Below are 25,709 nucleotides of genomic sequence, written 5' to 3'. Positions count from 1 at the left end.
TCCGGCAATGTGAACTTAATGACCTAGTCCGTGATTTGCACCTGACAAAACAAGAGGCGGAACTTCTGGGATCAAGGCTCCAGCAGTGGAACTTATTGGATGCAGAAACGAACATATCAGTGTACAGGAAAAGGCATGTTCAATTTTCAAGCTATTTCTCAATGCAAGATAATGTGTGCGTTTGTAAGGATATAAATGGGTTGATGGCGGAGCTAGGAATTCCTTACGTTCCAGAAGAATGGAGGTTATTTATCGACGCGTCAAAGGTCAGCAGCCTTAAAGCTGTCCTTTTACATAATGGAAATAAAAAACCTTCTATACCACTTGCGCACTCAGTGAAAATTAAGGAATCCTATGACACCATGTCAACTTTGCTAAATCTTATAAATTACAAGGACCATTGTTGGCAAATTAGGACTGCAGTGCGGTTACACGAAGTACCAATGTTTTTTATGTTTATGGGATAGCCGAGCTGATGACAAACATTATGAAGTGAAGGAATGGGAACCTAGAGTGAATTACATACCTGGAGAATGCAACGTCAAATACGCTCCTTTGGTAGATCCTAATAAGATATTACTACCTCCACTTCATATCAAGTTAGGACTTATGAAAAACTTTGTCAAAGCCATGGACACATCTGGTGAAGGTTTCAAGTATTTGCGAGATAAGTTCCCTAACCTGAGTGATGCTAAGATTTCAGCGGGAGTGTTTATTGGTCCCCAAATTAGGAAATTAATGCTTGATGATAGCTTTGACAGCAAGTTAAACAGTGCTGAGCTAGCTGCCTGGACAGCATTTAAGTGTGTTGTGCGCAACTTTCTGGACAATAACAAAGCTGAGAGTTACACAGAAATCGTACAGGACATGATACAGAAATACAAAGAGTTGGGTTGTAGGATGTCTTTAAAAATCCACTTTTTGCATTCCCACCTCAGCTTCTTTCCTGCTAACCTAGGTGCTCTCAGCGACGAACAGGGGGAAAGATTCCACCAAGATATAATGGCAATGGAGAAAAGGTACCAGGGACGATGGGATCCTTCAATGATGGGGGACTATTGTTGGGGTCTTGTTAGAGAATGCAACATTTCTTACAAAAGAAGGAAGTAGTGTACGCTTTTGTAACCCAATAGAAGTTTAATATATTGTGATAGTTTTGATTGTCTTTTCATGACCTTTTGGTACATTTGTATTATTGTTTATTGTAAATTGTCACACTTGTAAATTATATTGTATTATATTTTATATGTGTTTGTGGTAATAAAGCAAAACGTTTTACCTCAACTTAAGAGATCTGAAAGCATTACTATAAGGTGCAATAAACAGTACACACAGTATACATACAAACATATTTATTTCTCTAGAAAGAATAAAGCGATTATTACGAAACTTGGAGGGTTTGTTAAATATGAATCAAAGTATACTTAGGAATAATTTCTATGTTAGTATATGCAAGGGGACAAGATCTTGGTGTGTAAAATAAACGAAAAGGGAAATTTTTGAGGGATTTTCCAGAAAATCCCTCTGTTAGGGAAAATCGTACGTGATGGAGAAAAACCGAGTGCATATTCGAATTCAGCGCAAAAAGTTCCTTTAAGAACAGGTATTTCCTTTTATGTAACAAAACCTTTGTTAACTAGTGTTATCGAAGTTCGTTTGCGATAATGGAAGTTATGTTGTTTGCATGTTTTAATATGCAATAAAAAGTACATATGTATCTATGGTATGGGTGATAAGGTTTAGGTTTTTAGGTTTGAGGCTACTGTCCATTTGAGAAATGACTGGCGGTCTACTTATATGTTGAGTTGCCTACCAGTAGACCCCAGTCGACGCACTAACCACCTCTAGTCTATGGGACTTCTTGCAAATATCCGCCAGATCTCTTAATATTGTATAATTAAGATGAGTCCACTATTTCCGTCATTGCTGAATTAACCAATAAGAAAAAAATAATGAGGAGAGTAGAGGAAAAATGAACGAATGAAAAAAATTAAAAACTCATCAGAACATAACCTATCCTCCCTCACTCTTCGCCCATGTTCAACGCTCCCGTCTCCATTAAACATGATATTTCGTTAGGGATGTGTTATCGACTGACTGTTATGCAACAAGTTAGCGCGCTAGTCCGCAGAAAAAGAAAAGAGGGAGAGGAAGAGAGAGAGGGGAGCAAAAGATCTATATTCAGTGTGTAGAGAGAGTGAGTAGAGTTGAGGAGGCGCGAGCGAAGAGCCGCCCGCGTACGGTGGTGGCGGGAAGAACACGGACATTGACGATGAAATTCGAAACATCTGAACATCGATTTTAAACTTATATTGACCCTGGACGATGATGGTATGGTATGGCAGGCAGTCTGTGCAGAGTAGATGCGTGAAATGATCGCTGTTGAAAGAGGAATACATATATACAGTATATGTATGCATATATACAACAGAATTACTTTTGATAGAAGATTAATGTTCTAGAGAGAGAGAGAGGAGAAAACACGCGAAAAACAGTAATAAAATTATAAAGAAAAAGCATACCATTCATCTAACGCGCTTAGACTGATACACCACGTGGCTTAAAAAGATTGCTTTTTTGTGTATTTTAAATTCATTTTTTCTTCAATTTCTCGCCCACTCTGGATTATAAATGTTGTCGTAAATACGTAAAAGTCATTGATAAGTAACATTGTTGCCAGATCTCCTTATAGCACTTAAACGTATTAACTTTGATTTGATTTTTATACTGCCTAACAAACAGAAATATAAGTAAAATGTAGAAGAAAACGAAGGGAAGGAAGTAACCTTATTTATTACAATGTTGCCACATTTTTGTCTTCAAATTACGCGATATTCATTGTTTGTTAAATTGCAGAACTGAAAAGCGCGCGTAATGACTGTAGAAAGGGTTTTTGTGGTTATGTGGCAACGTTGCCTTAGCCGGCTAGGATCGGGTAGAGCTCTGTCGAGCGAGGCGGGGCCCACCACAGTCAGTTGAGTTGAATGGTGCACACACGTACAGGAGCTCGGCTGCTCTGAGTTTAGTGCCCTGTGTGTGTTATTTGAAAGTGTGTTCACTTTTTTTTCTTGTCTCTCTCTGTCTCTCTCTCTCTCCCTCTCTCACACTGTTTCTCTCTCTCTGTGTATGTGTGTGTTTCTCTCCCTCTCTCTTTTTTTTTTTACTGATGTAAATATTTGCATTACCCTCCTTTCCGGTTTCTTTAAAAGATATGCGAGTGACGCGTTTTTCAAATATGTGCTACTACGCCGATGTTTCAATAGGTGTCCTGGCGCGGGGATTCACTAGCCGGGACAGACTTACATTATTGTGTACTATTGTTGTTGCTTTTGCTGCTGCTGTCTCATCAAACATCCAACGTTCTCCGTAGGAGGAACATACTAACAACAAAATTTAGGAAAAGAAAAAAGTGTTTGCCAATCAATGATGGCACAAATTAAGGTTGGTACTACTCATATTTTGTGTTCGTGGCTCTGTGTTATATTAATTATTTTTCACTTACTTTGTTTATATTGTTTACAAGCAGTAGTAACAAGAGATATTTACAAAACGCGAAGTCTTGTTTATATTTCGATGTCACGCAATCATGCTTTTTGAAAGTACAATGTGCTGAAAATATCACTGGTCATTTTATAACCGTTTTAGAACTCCTTGTGAATAGCTTACTCGCCACTTATGCGAGAGACCTGAGTTCGATTCCAGTGAAGTAACTGTGTTTGATCTGTCAAAATTTTTTGTATCATTGACACTACACAAATTAAGAATTTATTTCTACGGTCAAATTTTCTTACTTTTTCTGACTGTTGCATAGCGTATTCTCTGTAAGAAAATTGACCCTTTCCGCACGGAATCTAAAGACGTTTTTTAATATATAGTCCGTAAGTTGGATGCTAAGAAATCTCTCTCTCTCTCTCTCTTTCTCTCTATTGCTTAAACAAACTTTAGTTTCGTGTAAAGTTTTGATCACCGACACAAACTAGCAAATTTACTGTTTAGCCCGTTTCCTACAAAAATTAAATCAAATTCAGATATAAAAAATAAGTATAGCTTCAAAAAATTCATGTAATTTTGTTTTATACAGAGACATTGGGGAAAGTATATGCACTGATTCAATAGCAAATAGCCCTTATCTGTAGTTGCTGACACGCGTGACTTTTGCACGATGCTCCGAGCTCGTGTTCTGGTGAAAGAATTGTAAAACTCACTACATCAGTTTAAAACTGACTTTAATCCAAGATTGTAAAAAACCCGAGCCAAGTGGGATTTATTGGGTAAAATTGGTTTTCTATTGGGCAAAAATCATCGTTATTTTATTTTGTACGTATGGTATTTAAAGCCATATTCTTTCTTAAAATATCATTTAAGCATGTATGTTCTATTGTACACATGAAACTACAGAATCCCTTCGTGGGGACGCGGTGACTCACCTCTGGCATAGGTTCCTGGTTCTATCTCAGCTTCCACAAACTGGGCTTTGTGGAGGACAAACACCGTGTGCATGAGTTTTCTCGGGGTTCTTCCATTGCCTTCCACTTTCGTCAAAAACCTTTATCATCCTGTCTCCCTCAGCTTCGGTACATAATCGTGAAACATTATGGACAAGGGGGAAAATGTCGCCCAAGTGAAGCCGTGGAGCCACACAATCTTTTCGGGGAACAGCTTTGCAATATTGACACTCGTTTATATTCCGACTTCTAGAAAGAAGGAAATAGTCAGTTTTGTAGGGTAACATCGAGGTGGATAATTCTACGAATATAATCTAGAATATGAATAAAGTTCTCTATTACACTCAGGATTCAAATCCCTAAGCCAGCCGTCCTTACTGAAGATTCCTTTAGTTTCTCTCAAATTACGCCAGGCAAATACTGGGATAGTACCTCAAGTTCAGGAGCAAGACTTAAGAATTGCTTTATTAAATGAATATTGTTGTTTTTTTAAAAAGAAATAATAGAAACACCTTTTTGTTGAATAACTGCAATGTTGGAAATGGATATTTTTAAATTCTTATTTTCAATTAACAATTTCCTATCTTATAATATATTTTACAATTAAAGGGTCTTTTGTAACATACAATAATTGTACTTACGTCACATACTCCACCAAACACGCAAGAAATCGCGAGTTGCACAAGCTGATTGCCGTTAATGTGGAGAAGATAAAGATATATCCTTAGTAATTTCCTTTTCTCAACTGAAGCGTTTTAGGTTTATGATTTCAGTCATATGGAGAAAGACATTTTATTACTTGTTTATACTAATACGCGAGTACGTACTACAAAAACAAAGAGAATGTAGCCGCATTGCTTTTTATTTCAGCTAAAATATCAGTTATTTGCATGGAGAGAATTAAATTCAAGAAAAATATTGTAGCCTCCCTTAGGATACACATATCAATGAAAATATAACAATAAAATCTTCATAAGATGTTCTATTTTTGGCATAAATTTCAAGCCCTCTTCTCCCTTAAATACACCATTCAAGTAAAGTTACTTCATAAAATTCTAGCTTGAGATAGGGAATATGTTCAAAAACTTATTTAAAACAGTTCGTCGCGACGTGATCATAAACGAGAGACACCGTCGATTCAAATGTGAAGGAAGAGAAATTATAGAAAATTGCCTCCCTTCACCTATTAAAATGGACGTTTTCACAAACTGTGAGAGGCTTGTCCTCTTATTTTTAATGAGGTGTTTATAGCTATACTATGTTTCACCTTTCTAACTTGACAGGGTCGTGAAATACTGTATTTTTGGCTAAAAACTTTGAATCCCTTCTAGTTCCATTAGGATTCGCCACTTAATCAAAAATAACAATAAAAATCTCAGCTCAAAATAGGTAATAACTATGTTCACAAGTTCATTTCTAGCTGTTCAACCGTTTCCCCGTGGTGTGATCAAATTCAAAAGGAATTGCTCACAAAATGGTGAAGCACAAGTCTACTTATTTTTAATGAGGAGTTTTATATACCGAGTTTCATCTTCCTAACTTTGCAGACTCGTGACACACTATAGTTTTACAGTAAATTTTAACCCTTCTACCTTACCTCCTGCAATAAGCTCTTGAAATCAAAGTAATATGATAAAAATTCAGCTCAAAGGAGGTACTATGTCCAAAAATTCTGATTTCAGACTATTCAACCCTGTGACAGATAACAAACAACAGATAGCATCGCTTTCAATGTAAAATAAAATCTAATTCTTTAAACGGGAACTCTCAAAAACGCTGGTACACAGATTCACTTACTTTAAGCGAGTGTGTATACCAAGTTTCATTTTCCTAACTTGAGAGGATCGTGAGGTATTGAATCTTTCGGATACATTTTGATCCTCTGCTCTACCTTCCCTCCTTATAATACGCATATTAATCAAAGTAATATTTTAAAAACCCAGTGCGATATACGTGATAACTGCACTCAAAAATTTATTTCAAGTGATTGAGCCTTGTTCCCGTGATGTGACGGCAAACCAGATCCATTTCGTTTTAATAGATTGCAGTTGAACACTGTAACAGCGAATTGGATAGCGCGCAAACAAATTTTGTTATGCACGATTCCGAATCTCTTTCTCTCTATTTCTCTCTCTTTCTCCTTTTCTTTCGATGATATTGTGTTCTTGTGGTGATCTCTTAAGAAATAATATTTTAAGCCAATTCTAAAACTAGATGTGTACTAAGAAACGCGATTGAAGAAAGTAATTATAAACATATTAAGATTATTATTTCAATCCAAGTTTTGAAGTATATTTTTGGAAATGATTTTTTTGTGAGGGAGGGGTTATTGTGTTTTTATGTAGGTTTTATTATGGATTTTACCTTAGAAAAAAGAAACATTGGGGACTTTTGAGTTGGAAAAAATTTCAACACTCCTGCTTTAAAGTGTCCTCGGTGCTGACAGATACTATTCTAATACAAATCAACTAATACTACGATGTACTTGAAAATGATTGGGGAAAATGTTCGTTTTAGTCCTGTAATTCGGAAAATTTATTGAGAAAAATTAAATTTTGAATATGATATACAGCTTCAATTTTTAATTTTGAAGTCGCTTTTTGAGTACCGTTGATATGGAGTAATTTATATTCTTAGTTTAATATATCCTAAAACTCAATTCAGGAACCATGAACCGCTATTAATTTCAGCGTTACTTTCGGATTTATTTTAAGAACAGTTTCCAGTAATATAATGTGAATATATGGATAAGAAATAATATAAAGAAAGATATATCTAAAGGAACAAAACTATGTACATCTCACATGGCCTCGGTTCTGAAAGGGGCGTTAAACTATAAATAAATTGTTGAAACACACGCATAACATCAATGATAAACCCCTATGCGTAGTGGATCTGTAATGCTGAAATAGGCACTGGAATAATGATCCGCAGAACAACACGAACAAAATTATTGCAACGCTAAAAGTAAAATAGTATCTGCACTGCGTTATATATTCTACTATTTGAACAAGAAAATCGAGTCAGTTTGAGTTCCTATCGTTTAAAATGGGGCCCACAGTTGATTCACACGGAAAACGTAAAAATTTGTAAATAATGGAAAATCAATTTGCTATTGTGATGAAGCATGACTGAGTTTAACAAGTTAAAGTTGAAGTTAACTTTAGTGATTTTTAAGATTGCTGAAAGTTTCCTAAATGATATGATCATTTCATTAATGATTAACTGTAGATTCTTTAAATTTTGTAAAAAACAAAAAAAAAACTTTTGTATTTTTTTTTTAAGAAAATCGAGTTTCTAATAAACTAAAATTGTATGCTTGATTATATTATATGGAATTATTTTAGCGAAGTTAAAATCATAACTTAATACCGATAGCTACATAAAATAAACTGTGAGGAACATAAATGTGTACGCAGTTTTAGTATTTATTTTGCGTATACATACGTATATACTCATTACCAGCAAAAACGGTATGATACTACTGATCATTCATGTGTATTTCTTACTAACGTCGAAACAAGTTGTCTATTACTATTTACACTCCAAGTTGCCAATTTATTCGAAAGTCATCCAAACAACATGTAGTCTGTTTAATTTATAATATACACTTTTGTTGATGAATGTACAATCATCTTAGAACACCAAAATGTGGATACTCACTTCTCTTTAAAAGGTCATGTTTTCGCAATCGTAATTAGGAAATGTTAATCATTTGGTTGTAAAGGAAGATCTTAATTGATGAAAGACGATTCGTATTGTTTGATGTAATTCAGTTAATGGATAAGAATATAGGGCTCTCCAAAGGGAGGTGGGGGTATTCATTAAGAAGCAAAAAGACTGTTCAAGTAGTTACACAATTTTTACATACAATACGCTCGGATCTAGAATTTGTTCAAAAGGAGGTATATATATATATATGAATGTATCAGTTTGTTCATTGTCGTATGTTAAGTATTACCCATATGAAATAGGGTAAAGTCAATCACTGTATCTAGCACCTGTCTTTGCGTCATACGAGATACGAGGAATAGAAAACTATGTGAAACTTATACAACCAAGCTTTCTTTCGGAAAATTTTGTCCCGGGGAAGGGAGACAACCAAAATGTGAGAGAATTGCACTGAGGCATTATATTAATATTAAAATCACGAATTCCGATTTTAACACGATTGACCAAAAGAATGGCATTGACGATCGTTCCATTGATGTTACGTGTTAAGGACGTGCTCAACACAGGTGGGACATGTAATTGTAATTTAATTTGGCTAGCTCCGGAAGGACGTAGGGAGCGGCACAGGGGTTCAGTAATAGAGCACTTACCTCTGGTACGTGAGGTCCCTGGTTCGATCTCCGACCAAGTAAGTTTGTGATAGACAACATCGAGTCCGCTCGTTTTCTCGGAGTACTTCCGTTTCTTCTACACTATAATTCTACCTATTATTCCATCATCATTCATTTGCCTTATTCATCCGTTCCTTTTAGCCTAAAGAGCATAATCGTTTGACGTTACACTGAAAGATTTGGTTTCATTTTCCGGAAGGACATTGATCAACTCTCCCCAAAAGTATACCTTGGAAGAAAACACTGTATACGATATTCTGATTTATTTATTTATTTATTCATAAACTCTTTTGTAGTTCAAATTCACTGGGAACGTAAAACAACTCACACTAAACTCACCACTCGATTTAGCTGTCCTTAACAAGACATCTCTTTCGTATTTTTCCACGAACTTTGATTTGAGCAAGAGCGTTAAATAGATACACGCCTTTAGTGTCAAATTTCGTGTTTTAATACTCAAAGATATAGAGCAAAGATGTAATAATAAACAGCATCATTTTAGATTATTCCTTGGGATGAGGGGGATGGGGCAAGATTGCTGACCGACATATGACTTTCGCGTTTCTGTTAGTTTATGAGTATACAATTTATTAAAAATTATGTGTTTATTAAATTCATTGAATGAACTGTTCCTTCCTGTTCTCTCTAAATGACATCCCTGGTAATAATGCTAAAATTACTTCTTCTACCATTCCTTCAGGATGAAATTTCCAAAATTCACACAAAGAATAAAATATTCATATTCTCTGTATTTAAGAAAAAAATCACAAATTCCATATTTTATGCTTTAATAATAGCCAGCAGTTAAGAAGAAAAATATGATGGAATAGTTTAACAGTTACCGATATTTCTCCCTGCATTTGACGTGAAATTTATCTACTGTTTCACACAAGTTAATTAGATACTGCTATTCTGTGTATCAGTCTCCCTATAACATTTTTCACCCTTGAAGAAAAATTAAGTTTTCAGGGAATGTAACGGCGCAAATTGTCTAGATTATCAAATATACATTTCCATAATTTACGAAGGTAAAAATTACCCTGAATTCATTTCCCATATAAAATAGCCCTCCCGGTGGTCTACAGTCCGGTCCAAACTTTCTGACGTTTAAGGCGTGTTCTCCTTTTCACAATATCCAATGCAAGTTGGGCGACGTTGCCTAATAGCTTTGTTACTGGATTAGGAGAAAGCAACCTCAAAGGTACGTCCTTGTGATATATGTCACTATAGCGTTAATAAATTTGTAAGAACGAATTTGTTTTCAACATCTTAATTTCTCGCGTTAATCATTTACGTTATGCTTCTACACGAAAGGAAGCAAAATCCGACAGCGTCACACCAGCACACTATTCGACAGACGTCAAGAAATTTGAGCCGGACTTTAGTGATTAGCACGAGTACCTTCGGTGGACGAGATCCCGGGTTCGATTTTCAGAGGAAGAGATTTTTTTTTTTTACACAGTTTTCAATCAGTTTACATATCTTCTAAAGTACGCATAGACCCTACATTGCTTTCTTCCGACATTTCTATGTGTAGCTATGTAGTAAAGGGTGTTCCATAAAGAACACAACTTTTGAAATGCCCTCCATTTCTGTTCTAGTAAGTTGGCAACTCTTAACGTTACACGATTTTCATCTGTTGTCATAATGTTAGTTACTAGTGTTACGGAGTGCCGAATAGCGCATTATCGGCATTTTGTACGGGTAGGAATGAAGCTCTTCACGACGGAGCAGCGTGTTGTCATAATGAAAACATGAAGCGCTCCATTAGTACCCGTACAGAAAACAAATAACGATCAAGCGCAATTCGGCGCCCGTGACTACTAACCACAAATACAACAGATGAAAATTGCATAACGTTCAGTGTTGCCAACATACTAGAACAGAAATTGAGGGCATTTCAAAAGTTGCGTTCCTTATAAGACTCCTTTACAATAAATGAACCACGAACAACTTCCTTTTTAAAACACTTTGTCTGGTTTATCACTTAACTTCTTGTAACCACTTCCAATAGCCTCAATATTAAGTAGGAGAGAATATTTGTCTAATGTACTTGGTGATACCGTTCAGTAAAATCCCGACAACGGTTAATGTGACAATAGGCTTGTATAGCTATGGACAGGCTAAAGCCGAAAGTGCCCGTCCATAATTATTTTTTGTCCCCTCTAGAACAGAATGATTTTCATCCAGAGTTCTTATCGAGAAGAGAGAGATTGCGACCTTGATGCTGAATTAAGATCTGATTTAGGTATAGAAGCTTAATATGGTAGAAAATTTTCAAATTAAAGTAAAACTAGATAATATGAAATTCTTGCAATTTAAGTTTGTGCGTAAAGTGAAAAGCTTCTTGATAGATATATCAAAGGATTTCTCATTTATCTTTTCACATTCCAAAAATATGAGACTCAAGTACTCTATTATCGTTCCCAGGTGAGTAGTTTGCGGAGGCCAGGGGGATAACTGACACTCCCTAAGTTTGAGAAACACAAGCTCTTTTTAATAAATTCCACTAATATAGTAATAAAATCTTGAAACTATTATGTCTGTAAATAGTCTTGCCCCTCCCCCCTCCCCAATCCATCTGATAATCTTAAATGATGCTATTAGTTGCACCATACAACAACATGGCTTGGAACCAGAGGCACTTTCAAAGAATAATTCATCAAGGTACTGAACGTTAACTATAAACATAGATAAACTAAAGTATCTCGTATCTAGTGTGTATGGCTAGGAGGACTTAGCACGCTGACCTGCTGCCATTTTTAACTCCCACCTTTTTTATTGCTTATTTAGATAAATATATGTTCAAAAAATAGAGCCAAGAATTGCAAGCGAAATGGATCTGCAGCTCAGTTACAGATTCCATAAATAATAATGAAAGAAAATAGTGTTCGTTAATTTCTGTCATTGTCTCTTCAGTATTAATTTCTACCCTCTCTAATAAATCGGACTGATTACGGACCTGTGTGATAATTAATTGAGAATAAATTGATTAAACGTACATGGAGGGAAGCTAAAAGCACAATATGGAATAATTGTGAATAGGGATTTATTATGATCATGATGTACAGAATGATTAACGTTGTGCAGCAACGGAGTTAAGAGAATGTTAGTGACTTCTAAACTGATGGAAACAATATTAATGACTTGTAAACGGAATTAAGAGAATATTCATGACTTGTAAACGGAATTAAGAGAATATTCATGACTTGTAAACGGAAATAAAAGAATATTAATTACTTGCAAACGAAACTAAAAGAATATTAAAGACTTATAAAGGGAAATAAGATAATATAAATGACTTATAAACAAAATTAAGAGAATATTAATTATTTATAAACGAAATTAAGAGAATAATAATGACTTATAAACGGAATTTAGAGAATATAAGTGACTTGTAAACGGAATTAAGAGAACATTAATTACTTGTAAACGAAATTAAGAGAATATTTATGACTTGTAAACGTAATTAGGAGTATATTAATGTCTTGTAAACAAGTCACATTTCAAATTGGGAAAAGCAATTAACAACGAATAACAATATAGGCCTATCACAGAACTACTTTTTACATTTTCTTTAATACATTTTATGTTGTGTGTGAATTAATTATTACTGGGGCCCAAGCTTTCTGCCTTCTGTACGCTAATAGGTTAAAATCGTGTTTAAATCTCTAAGCTCCTTATGCAGAGTCATTTTCCGCATGATTAGAGTCATACTAAAGGCCTGACTACTGCAGGAAACATATGTTAATTGAACTTTTTAGTATGACACTAATCATGCGTCAGAACGACTTTCTACATAAAGCCCTAACTCTTTAGTGCTAATAAATAAACAACAAAGCATGTTCATGTTCAGTGTCATCATTACTCATTTCCAAATAGGTTTGATTCGTTACGAGAACTCATGTGATTCTCGTTATGCTATTGGTCCACGTCTCATAAATTATTCTCGCTGTTGATAGAAACGCTAAATTCAAATCGAAGTATCAAACGAATAAATTTTCAAATACTTAAATTAAAACAGTACAATTTAAGATGCAATTAGATTGTCACCATATATTTTTTTTATATAAAAACACAAATATTTATGCTCTAAAATAAACATGATTACAGCCAGCTAGAGACATACGCTGTGGATCCAGATGCTCTTTTGCACCCAAATCCTGACTTTTCTGTAAATTTAATTAATTTAGGGATGGTTTTATAAATATTAATGTAATTTATCCTTATACTGAATTTAGACCCCTACCGAAATAAATTATTGCGTACGTACCTGGTTACAGTCCCTGTCCTGTTTTGAATTAATTAAATTGAGTCAATCTAAGTTTTTAAGTTGCAATTAAATCGTCACAATAGTTTTATACCTGCACACTAGCGGCATCTATTGGCATCAAACAAGCCATCCAGGTAGCGACACCTGTTAGTGTGACTGTGTATTATTAGGAGCGTTACTCGTAGATTGATATGCTTTTAATGAAGGACTAACAGCAGGGGCAAGTTAGGGAGAACACCGGAGGACGCTTCCCCCACTTCCGGAAAATGGTGTCCCCCCACTTCCAAATAATATTACAATGGGCAAAGATAGTCACGGGGCACGGCGTGATATCATGCGTACCCCTACCTTTTTAGATCCACTTTTACCACTGACTAGCAGAATACCACTTTTACGCACAGGGAGAATAGTTTCATTTTGGACATAAAGGGATGAATTTGGGTTTCAAGGGCATCGGAAGTGTCACTGTTCGTCGACTCGGTCATTTTCCATAATTTAATGTATTCCATTCCATTTCCACTTTCCCTTCCCTAAGTTGTACCGTCAAAGTGAAATGATAGAAACCATTCCAGGCCCAAACCTCATCTCTATTGAAATTTGATAGAGATCGGTCGGGTGGTTCAAGAGTTGTTAAGTCACAAACGTAGTTACTTTTATTATTATAATATAGATTTAATAAAATCGTTGTTATTGTATTGCTTAATTCATTAAAAAGATCTAAGTTCGATATTTGGACCGAATTAAGTTTTATAAGTTTTGAATACTTATAAAAATTTAGTTATAAGTATTCAATTATCCAGTACAAACAGATTAACTATTTCGTGACAAGAGATCTCAATTCACATAGATTTGAATCGGATTTGAGTTCAAGTCCCCTTTCAGCAGTGAGACTGTGTAAGACGTGGACTTACAACTTAACTGGCGTCCGAACCATGTAAGCATCCGCTAGGAATAAAATTCACATAGAATTCTGGGAATTATGCTTTACCTTATAGTATATACTAGCTACCATAGAAGATATGACAGCTGAAATACGAGAAATCTTTCATGCACAATGTAACACTATATTAATAAACCAAGATATAAAGAGAAGTTAAACGTGTTAGAGAATATTCGTGTGGAATTACATTGACTAAGTGTATTTTTTTTTATTATTTCCACTACGTCCATATTCATTGCGCTCTTTTAGACCTTTGTTTTATGCTCTCTAAAACTGATTTGCTCGTGAAGTTTATTATCCAAGTAATCTACGGCTCTTATGGAGTAAAATGAATGGTCGTTCTCTCTTCTGTATGTGTATTGTTTCAAAGGACTGTCAGTCTAGAATTCTAGGTTCACGTAGGTGTTCTTACATTCAAGTGTACTTTGTTAATCATAGTATGACTTATCCAAATTCATACATCCAGTACTGTGTTGCTTCAGTATTTAGAGAGGGACACTGTGATTCTGTGGTGAAGCACTTACCTCTGGAGCGTGAGGTCCCTGGCTCAACCCCAGTCAAGCAAGTTTGTGGTGGACAACATCGTGTCAGTGAGTTTTCTCGGGTACTCCTGTTTCCTCCCACATTTATTCCACCGTCATTCCTTCATCATTCTCATTCTATCATCATTCCCTTGCCTGAGTCTTTGTTCTCCCTTACCCTAAAGGGCACAGTCGTAGGATGTTACAGTGAAAGATTTCGTTTCATTTTTCTAGTATTTGGATCTTCAACAACTTGAAGAGATACTCAAATCAGATGAATTTTATATATATATATATATATATATATATATATATATATATATATATATATATATATATATATATTTACACATTTTAATAGCGTCCCCTCACAACAATTAAAATTGCCACCTCCTCATTATAAATGGTTAGAATCTATTACTGACCATGATGCTAGCTCACAGTATTTCTACCTCACACAAGAAATTTTCTTACCTTGATTTTATCTTACAATCAGGGTTGTTCAGAAAGAAATTTTCACCACTCCACAAAATGTTAAATTTGAGTGAAAAATGTTATGTAGAGTAGATCAGCTAATAACACCATGTCTTACCCATGCATGAGCATATTAAATTTCTGAAACTTGTAGAACTAAAGTATATATAAAAAAAATAATCCTTTTTTAAAAAATCTTGACCCTGAAAAATTGCCACTTCGAGCATGGTTCTTATGGACCCATGCATAAATATGGCCCTATGTGATAATTCACACACATACACAATCAATAGAAACCTTCATGGAGAAAACTACGAATAAGTACTTTATAGACCCAACTGACTTCCATGAAACTAGTTTGGTATGCCTGTTTCCAAACTGTAGCACTAGCAGGATGAAGCCCAGCATTCGAGACGCTCTTTCTAACCTAGTATATAATATTGGACAGTACGTATTTATTAAACTAAACTTTGGTGAATTTAACGTATCATTTATATTCACTTCTCAGCCAAACATTAGTCCGAGCTATTCCATTGGTCAATGGCGTATTTACGATTTTGTTTTGGGAGGGGCTTTGCTAACTTTCGGGGGGGGGGCTTTGCCTGAAAATGTGAAAATTCTGCAAGGTATTTCATATACTTTACTATAGTAAGTAAGATTTCGGGGGGGCTTAAGCCCGGAAGCCCCCCCACTAAATACGCCACTGCCATTGGTTATCGATGAAGAATAAACGTTGCAGTAGTGAGGTAAATGGGAATGTCTTCTTTATTGTCATTCTAAACAAAAGTCTATTTTTTAAAAAAATGAGTTTAGCGTCCTTTTCAGCAACGAAGCTATATGAGACTTGGGATCCGAACAACATGAATTCCCGCCAGGAATCAAACCCGGTGTTCTTACCAGGAAACCTTATCGGAAAATGTGATCAGTTGAATCACACGCTCTAATGAAATAATTGGTATTCTTGACATGTAGATTCTCTCCTCAGAATCCTCAGAATCCTGAGAAAATGTCCTCAGAAAATAGTTGTTTTCGTAATGCTTGTGATATATCTAATATTTAAAGAAAGAAATTTACAAAGAAAGCAGTGGAAGAGAAGCAATGAAGAAAGAGCACACGTCGAACTATTATGGTCCCATGCTAAGGGAGATGTTAAGGATAATGAATGAAATGGTGGGATGAAGAAGATGGACGAAGACAAGAGAGCTCCGAGAAAACTCACACACACAGTGTTTGTAAACTACAAAGTCCACATACAATGAGCTGGGATCGAACCAGGGTCCCACGCACCAGAGATGATTTCTCTACAACTGAACCACCGAGGCCCCATACTACTTTCTGTTGGAATTTAATTATTCATTTATTTACTGAATACAGCAAACCCTCCACGCTAGTCTAGCGCATGCTTCTTCGATGCACGTGGTCCCGGGCTCGAATTCCAGAGGGAGAGTGCAAAAATTAATTTTACAATCATTCACTTTCTTTAAACATCCGTCTCCATTAGCGCAAGAGACATAATGGCGGGTCATTAAACTAAAATTTCGTTTCATTTCATTCCTTCTGAACTCAACAAGTGTAAACCCACTGACAGTGTTTAAAAATATACATGAATAGTTAGACAGAAGCATACATGAATATTTCTTCTATAAGATAAATTAGGTATTGCTTCCCATGTGCCGCAACTTCGGATATTATCTGTTGTAGGAGTTTTTAATTTGAACAGTAATAACACAATGTGCACATCTTTCAGTAGTAAATATACCTAATACATTAGTATAGATCCCCTACTCCTCCGTGAAATATTAGTAACATCGAGTACATTTTTTCTCTTCGGAACATGATAGGCAGTGGCGTATTTACGATTTTGTTTCGGAGGGGCTTTGCCTGAAAATGTGAAAATTCTGCAAGATATTTCATATACTTTACTATACTAAGTAAGATTTCGGGGGGACTTAAGCTCGGAAGCCCCCCCCCCTAAATACGTCACTGATGATAGGCAATATCTGAAAGTAAGATTGCCGTCCGTCACGTTATAGATTCGTTATTTCTAATAATAATAATAATAATAATAATAATAATAATAATAATAATAATAATAATAATAATAATAATAATAATAATAATAATAATAATAATAATAATAAACTTTATTTTTACATGCTGAGAACAGCTAAAATATAGCCCTTTGTCTTATTCTACATTAGTACAGCACTATAATATATGTATTACAAGTGATGAATTATGCTTACATCTTTAAATAAGTTATTAATAATAAAAACACTGATAGTGTAGTGTATGTCAATTATTAAAACAAAAAAATGTCAAAAATTAAAGGTAAAAATAAAGAACTACTAAGTTATATTAAAAATTCTGTCATATTTTAGGATATGCATTCATTATTGCTTGTTAAAATCCTAGAGATTAAAATATGTTTTCTATTATGTGGTTGCAATAAAATGTTTATCCTTGTACGTTGTACCATTGGAACTTAAAATCTACATTTTTTAAAAATATAATCCGAGGTACATTGATTGTCAAATAACTTTTCTACAAATATAAATTCAATCAATTTTCTCCTGTCAGCCAGTCGTTCCAATTTAAAGTATGTTATCCAATATTCATACGTGCTAGAGTAGTAGTCAAGTTCTAACTTAAAACAAGGTATTCTAATAAAACACTTTTGGACTATTTCAAGTTTGTTTACGAGAGTATTTGTTAGGCTGTTCCAAGTCACCGATGCATCAGTAATTTGTATAAGAGTATATATGTATTTGACTGACAAAAAGCAAGCCACTGACTAAACAGATAACCAATTATTTTCTCTGCTTCATTACATATATTCTGTATATGATCACCAAAGCGTAATGGCCTGTCAAATGTTACACCTAAATCCTCCATTGCGTCAAATTTCTATAATACAGTATATTGTATTTCCTATCGACTTACATAGTATTGCGATTTGTTACTGTAGGTCATGCACTTAGTTTTCAAACAATTATTGATACTCATACCGTTCTCTTTGCACCACGTAATGATTCTGTTTAACTCTTCTTGTAGCCTAACATTGTCCTCAATATTGTTTACTACTCTAAAAAGCTTAATTGCATCAGCATAAAGTAGAATATTGGAATGATTTAAAACTGTTGGTAAGTCATTAATAAAAATTGAGTAAAGCAATGAACCCAAAGGAGAACCTTGAGGAACACCTATGAGAATTTCAGATACAAAAGTTTTACATCTATGTTTGACACTCTTTTTAATAGTAATCTATGATCAACTGTGTCAGAAGCTTTACTCATGTCAATATATATGACATCAGTTTGTGATCGGCTTTTCATTGTATAGTAGGCAAAATCTGTTATTTCACAGAGGTTGGTTACAATTGGTTTCCCTTTGTAAAAGCCATGCTGTGATTTTTGCAATATATTTTTTACATTAAAAGGCAACTATTTGTGAATGATAGTTTCAAATACTTTAGGAAATACGTTCAATAAGGTTATTGATCTGTAGTTGCTTGGATTTAACTTGTCATTATTCTTGTAAATCGGTATCACATGTACATGTTTCCATTTAGATGGGAATGACCCTGTCCTTAATGAGGTATTGTATATATATTTGACAAGACTGGAGCTATTTCTTTTGAGCATGATTTAAGGATATAATTTGGAAAGCTCCCTGGTTCTGAAGATGCTAATGGCCGAAGTTTACCTATTACTTCAGCAACATCATTTTCACATATTACTGGAATTGATATTTTGTTGCTGTTCAGATTACTAACTACAGCACAGTTTGGTTTATTAACTTTTATATTAAAATTATTGTAAAATACATCTTTAAAAACTTCGGCAATTTGCTTTACTCCTGTAACAGTATTACCATTGAACAAAATTCTGTTTGGTACAATTTTGTCTTTGGATTTTTTAAAATTATTCCAAAACTACACTTTGTTGGTACAGTCCGCAGCAAAAAAACTTGTAACATGAGCAGTAAGTTTATTGTGAAACTACGCATAACAGCCAAGGGAATCAACGTAACTTCTAAGTTTCACGAATCACATAGGAGAAACCTCGGCGTCCTCCCCTGCACATTTATTATGGAACAGAAGACTTCGTCGTTTTACAATAAACTTACATGATCATGTTGCAGGTTTTTTGCTACGGACTGTACAAATACTATTTTCCAACTCCTCAAAATAGCACTTCTTAAGTTTATTGCACATTAGGCTAAGGGAAACAGATGAATAATGAAAGTGAATATTTGTAAAATCAAATTGTTGCGCTCTCCCACTGGGAACCGAGCCCGGGATTAGGTGCACCAAAGGTACCGACGCTATTCACTATACCAGCGCGGAAAGCTACATCCAGAAAACAAATATATTGCGGATGTATTTTCAGTAGGTTTGAAATTCTTCAAAGTAAATTCTTTTTGCGTCAGCATATCGCTGTAAGCACGACTCGATTCCTGACTACACTACAAAATAACTACTCAATATGGGCGCGATCCATACTTCAAAGGCCCTGAGGTATCTGAGGAAGGTCGCGTCGTATAGCTGACATCTCATACGAACGTCTCTGGTCATGGAGACCATTATTTATCCCCCCCTCTTGGTTAGAAAAATCAGTCCCAATAATATTTGGACATACCTATTAGTTAGGGATGCCATGGAGCCTATACGATGTATACCCATTTAATACTTTTGTTCACCTAAAAGTTTCGAAAGAACGACCTATATGGAAGTGGATATTCACTATGTTTTATACGCTACAGTGGGATTGTAGCGTATTCTCACCAAAAAGTATAATATTATGTCATTGCATTTACTTCAATCTTATTACTATTACTAGGATTGCTTAATTATTTTGTAGTTATTTATTTTATATTTTGTTATTTTTTCTTTTTGCTTTTTCACATCCCCTACTGTATTTATAATTTAAATTTCTCTCTTTTGTTTTATATTAGTTTCTTATTTTGACTTCACTTCATTTCGTTGTGAGTTTTAGTTTGAACCTTTAATATACATATTTGTTGGACATTGTCCTTAATGAGACTGGTGGTGGAGACAAGAAGCCTCGCTCCTGACTTCCCCATTAAATACCAGTAATCAATCAATCCCTCAAAAAATCAATTAGGTCATAATCAAAGATATCTGGTGTATACGGAAATATACGGCGTACATCCACCTAATATGTTTATAGTCCAACATGTACTCACCTTAAATTAACGAAAGAAATAGCGCATACAGAGGGATATACACGCTATAATTTTCAAAACAGTTAAGCGTATACTTACCAATATTTCTAGTATTACATCAGTCATGCCTGTTGTTCTGTGTGGTTGCGAAACATTGTCGCTTGCTCAGAGAGAACATAGACTGAAAGTATTTGAGAACAAAATCCTGAAACGAATATTCGGACCCAAGAGGAACGGGAATGGGAAATCTCGGAAACTTCATAACGAGGAACTACATAATTTATACCGTTTACCAAACATTGTTAGGGTCATCAAGTGTGGGAGGCTCAGGTGGGCAGATCATGTAACCAGAATGGAAGAAAGTAGGAATGCGTTCAAAGTTTTAACAGGAAATCCAATCGGAAAAAAGACCTTTAGGAAAACCTAGGCGCAGATGGGAGGCCAACATTAAGGCGGATCTCGCAGAAATAGGAATACAAAGTAGAAACATGATCCAGTTGACTAAGGACAGACGTTAGTGAAGAGCTTTTAAGAACTCGGCATTGAACCTTCGGGTTCCATAGGCCATAGGTTGTTAGATGTAATAATGCATATTTTTGTTTTCCATTTAGAGAACTGTATATATATAAATATATAACTCATATTATTCGTTTTGCTATATTGATGAAAAAAATTACCACAAATCAAAACATCAGCAAAGCATTTGCCAACTAATATCAACATTCACTTATCCTGGTATCAGCAGTACGTATATTTTATACCCTTAATTCATTTTATCTGCTGCACTTGTGAACTAAATCCAGAAGTGCATGACGACCAACTGTTACTTTGATAAGAACTTTTTTTTTTTTCAATCAAAGAAGAATTTATGCATGATAAAGAGAAATCTGAATACTGTAATAAAGTGGAACATTGCAACATTGTTTTAGATTCTTGTTACTCCATATATTTAACTTACATGCTAATTACAAATATTCATTTTTACACTAATTTATTGATTATAAACACCCTTTCTGTGCAGAAAAGCTAACCTCTTTTCTTCGCAGTGATTTCTCGCATTACCAAATAGTGTAAAGACACTGATAACATCATGTACTTTTGCAAACCATGATGAAATAATGTATGTTCACCCTCGAAGCTGAAGGGGGAAGAAGAGGTTAGAAAGGCAAAAATTATAAACCCAATTTTTTCTTGATCATTACTGTAGTGCATGCTTACTAAAATTTCGGAGTTCTTCATAGGCACAGCTTAATGTAGTCACTATGCTTATACTGTACATTTGCGTTTTGTTTCAGTAAACTTTATAAGATCCGATGTCCAGCGATTAGCCTGCGAAACACGAAGTTTATTCGTTTCTCTTGGAATGTAAAAGTCAAGTCATTTTTAATCCTTCATATTTATCGCAAGAAATGACACTATTTTACACAATGAAAGCATCACAGGTCATTTATTTATATATATTTAATTGATCGAGTTGTAATATTCTGTTTATTTAGATTGCATAACTAGCTACTTTTAATATTGATAAACCGTAAGCTTCAACTCACCAAACAGTATAATTTTCTCGTATCTTATTACAAGAGTTTACGCAAATACGTATTTTGTTTTAAACAACGATATTACCGAATTACAATGAAATTAAGTTACTTTGTTAAAATAAATCATTCACGAAATGCCAAGAATTGGTCAAAATTGACTCAACTTTAATATTTAAAAAATAAAAGTAAGGTATGCATGAATTCACATCTCATAAGTTACACCATTTGATTTATACTTACTTCTGTAGTGTAACAGTGCTGTTATGTGTTAGAAGGGGCTTGAGACCAGTGTTTCCTCCAGGCATGCTTTTGGGGAGCGCTGACCCCGGAACTCTGAGAGTTCCCCCCGGAGGTGACCAAATAATACGTCTATGATATAATAATAAATAGAATAGTACCAGCAGTGCCCCCCGGAATACTAACGGAACCCCCCCAGAACTTTTTTCTGAAAGAATGATTGCTTGAGGCGAAAAGCATTAGCGGTTTTCCACATTAATTTGCAGGGTTTACAGAATATGGTCCAGTAAAAGATAGTAGACGAAGTACATTTCTCACTTTATTTTATCATTTTATACTATTGTTGTGATATGAAAAGGAAAATAGAAACAAACGTACACAAAGCTGATATAGGAAGAGATTCGTTTTGATAACAGAAAAATTATCTAATAATTATAAAGTATTCAAATTCACTATACATTTTATTTTTAGCATGAAGCCAATAAGTTAAAATCATTATTAACTAATGTCATCACATGACCTATAAGTCTAGACTTCATATGATGCATTTTACTTTTAACATGTTAAGCCTTTAAATAATAAGTTGAAAATCAAAATTGACTAATGTCATCAGATGGCCTATAAGTCTAGACTTCATGTGATACATTATTCTTTTAGCATGTTAAGCCTTTAAATAATAAGTTAAAATCAAGATTGAGTAATGTCATTAGATGGCCTATAAGTCTAGACTTCATATGATGCATTTTACTTTTAGCATGTTAAGCCTTTAAATAATAAGTTAAAATCAAGATTGAATAATGTCATTAGATGGCCTATAAGTCTAGACTTCATGTGATACATTATTCTTTTAGCATGTTAAGCCTTTAAATAATAAGTTAAAAATAAGATTGACTAACATCATCAGATGGCCTATAAGTCTAGACCTGATACGATGCATTTTATTTGAGAATGAAGCCTTTAACGATAAGTTAAAATCAATTTTGCAACAGACTGTAGGGCAGCATCAAAGTTATGAATACTAAAATAATACTAGGGATATAATATAGCAAATATTCACTTAACATTTTTTATAATCCAGCGAATACACATATTTGGGAAAGAACAAACATAGATTCGGGTAATTAGACGCTTTATATTCGGAAACGGTTAAGAATATGCTTATCAAAACTTCTAGCATTACACCACTGTGCAGTATTATATATAAATTTTTGGCCTTATTCTATTATAATTCATAGGGCTACTCATATTTTTTATTACCAGTATAATTTATATAGACTTATGAAGGGTCCGGCAGAAACAATCTATCACTTTCAATAGTTGGTAGATCGCACGCCGCGTAGCAAGCATAGAACCGAGTAGGGTAGAGTGTAATAGGAAGGATACCATTTTAGTTACACTGGAGCGCTGGACCAAGATATATTGCACTTTTGTGATTGAAGCGTATTTCAAAAGTAATGACAGTATTTTAGCTACGCAGTGGAAGTTTCAACAGCACTTCAACAGTGAAAGTTTCATTATATTATTTACGGTATTATATCCTGACCTGTTACCGTAAATAACATAATGAAATTTTCAAGATTAGACTCCAAGTGAGTGACAGTTTATCACGCTTACTTTTCTCGACAACTATCTGGTTTACTGGAAGATTAGAAGGAAGAAAAGAAAAATGAAAAATGCTCTTCGACTTACTTTCCTTTGTCACTTCCGGATGACGATAAGAAAGCAGCAAAGTATAGAAGTCGGTGAGGGGGAGATGGATTTGAAATTTAAACAGATGTTCATGTTCCATTACCCTTAGATACTGGAGAAAGTGATTTTTGGATGTCTGTACCTCGGTTTGACAACTCAATCTTCCCAATGAATATACGCATATCTAGGGTACACACACACACACACACATATATATATATATATATATATATATATATATATATATATATATATATATATATATATATATATATATATATATATATCGGGTGTTGCAAAATAAGTGTTACAACGCTTGGGAGGTGACTCCTGCCACTGAAACAAGAAAAAAAGTTCTCTTGAACTTTCGGCTATTGGACATAGTTTCGGATCTACAAGGTGCCGAAAGTGTGGGAAAATGACTTTCGGACGCCAATAGTTCGGAAACTATCCAACATAAAGAGGGCAGATAAAAAATTCACTGAAGAAGTCATACCTGCTGTATTGAATTTTGCATGTTTCACAATTCTACCATGCATGCGCAAGGGATTCCCCAAAGGAACGTAGGGAGTCCCGGATAATTTGCCAAATGAAAATTGGTCTAAATGGATATGAATTGATGGGGTTTCTACCAGGTAACAATAATTCATTTGTATTAAATCGATATCTGGAACAAATACAAAATGGCGGACCCCTTTATGCCCGTTGTGTGTGGTTGCATAATCGCCAGGTACGGATGCTAGCCAACAGTGACGTTCTGAGTATTAAGTATAACGAATCTGTACTCAAATGCTCTAGAAAGACATTTGGAATGTCGCTAGAGCGCAACAGATGAATCAGGGTGATTCAAATGTGTGGAAACACTTAACAAAACATGTCCAGAAATGCACTTATACTAAGTAAACGTGAGTTCAAAGCGTCGGAAATGTAAGGATTAGCGTCAAGAACATGAGAGCCATTGCCAATTCACCAATAAGAGTCCCTCAAACCGATGCAATATGATGCGCAAGGTTGCATACCAATAAGAAATGAAATAAAATATTGAAATCTTTTAAGTTTTACGTCCCACGGTTATACCGGTTAGGCTAAAGGAGAAGGTGATGACGAGAGATAAATGAAATGGTGGAATGAAGAAAGTGGGAGGAAACGGGAGAACCCCGGAAAAATCCACGAACACGGTTTTTGTCCACCACAAAGTTCACACGGCGCGAGCTGGGATCGAACCAAGGACCCCAAGCACCGGAGGTGAACGCTCTGCCACTGAGCCACCGCGTCCCCCTTACATACCCATAAGGATGCAACAACTGAGGCCAAGTTGAAATTGTGCAAGGAGACTCACTAAGAAATTGGATAAACTAAATAAATGTCACTAGTGGGATAACATGATCGATATTGAAATGTGTCGAATGTGTGTGTTGATATCGGCATGTAGCTAATGGACAAATGTCAACATATCTCACTACTGTTGGGACACCGTCCCACGTGCGAAAAATAGGAAAATAACTACTCGGGTCTTGAATCTAAGGACGTGGGCTCCCAGTAAGATTGGAAACTGCGACCACCCTAAGGCTTTGAGGGAGCCTCACTTTCTCTTTATTCATTTCTTTGAGGAGTACCCACTTTGTTTGGCAAGCGATCTTGTACACCATCCGGACATGCTTGTGTGTTTCATTTTGTTATTCCTACTGCACAGTTGTAAAAAAAAAAAAAAAATCAGAGCTTTAAGACGTTTCTTCCTATTTCTCATGTCGTTTTATTTCCCATATGTATGGTATTCCAGCAGTAGTGTTACATGTTCCAAATTGGTTCATTTTCGTCTTTGTCTTGGCATGTGCACTGTTGTGTAAAATACGAATTTCTGGAGATATTTCCCTATATTTCGAGTATGTCATGTCCCAGAAGACGTGGGACATGATACAAGTTTGTTATTTTTACGCTCTATCAGAATTTGAACCATGGATTAAGAGATTTCTTTTCATATGTGTCGACTGTGGGACAATGTCCCAAACAAAGAGGGACATTTATACAATCGTGTTCTAGTTACGTTCTACCAAGAAGTACA

The 25,709-nt window shown here is 35.0% G+C and overlaps 1 protein-coding gene across 1 annotated transcript in view; it reads left to right on the top strand.

Annotated features, from left to right (window-relative positions):
* Positions 1 to 3,008: 3,008 nt before the first annotated feature.
* The window catches only part of rsh (Rap GTPase activating protein radish), a 1,018,586-nt gene continuing 995,885 nt past the window's right edge, over positions 3,009 to 25,709 (top strand). The window contains exon 1 of the mRNA XM_081726479.1: positions 3,009 to 3,441. The gene's annotated coding sequence lies outside the window, so the exon portion shown is untranslated. The remainder of the gene's footprint in view (positions 3,442 to 25,709) is intronic.

Source organism: Thermobia domestica, chromosome 9, assembly GCF_964235325.1.
Source record: "Thermobia domestica chromosome 9, izTheDome1.hap1.1, whole genome shotgun sequence".
In the NCBI taxonomy this organism is placed as follows: Eukaryota; Metazoa; Arthropoda; class Insecta; order Zygentoma; family Lepismatidae; genus Thermobia; species Thermobia domestica.
Note: the sequence above shows the minus strand (reverse complement) of the source record. Positions and strands in the feature narration are given on the sequence as shown.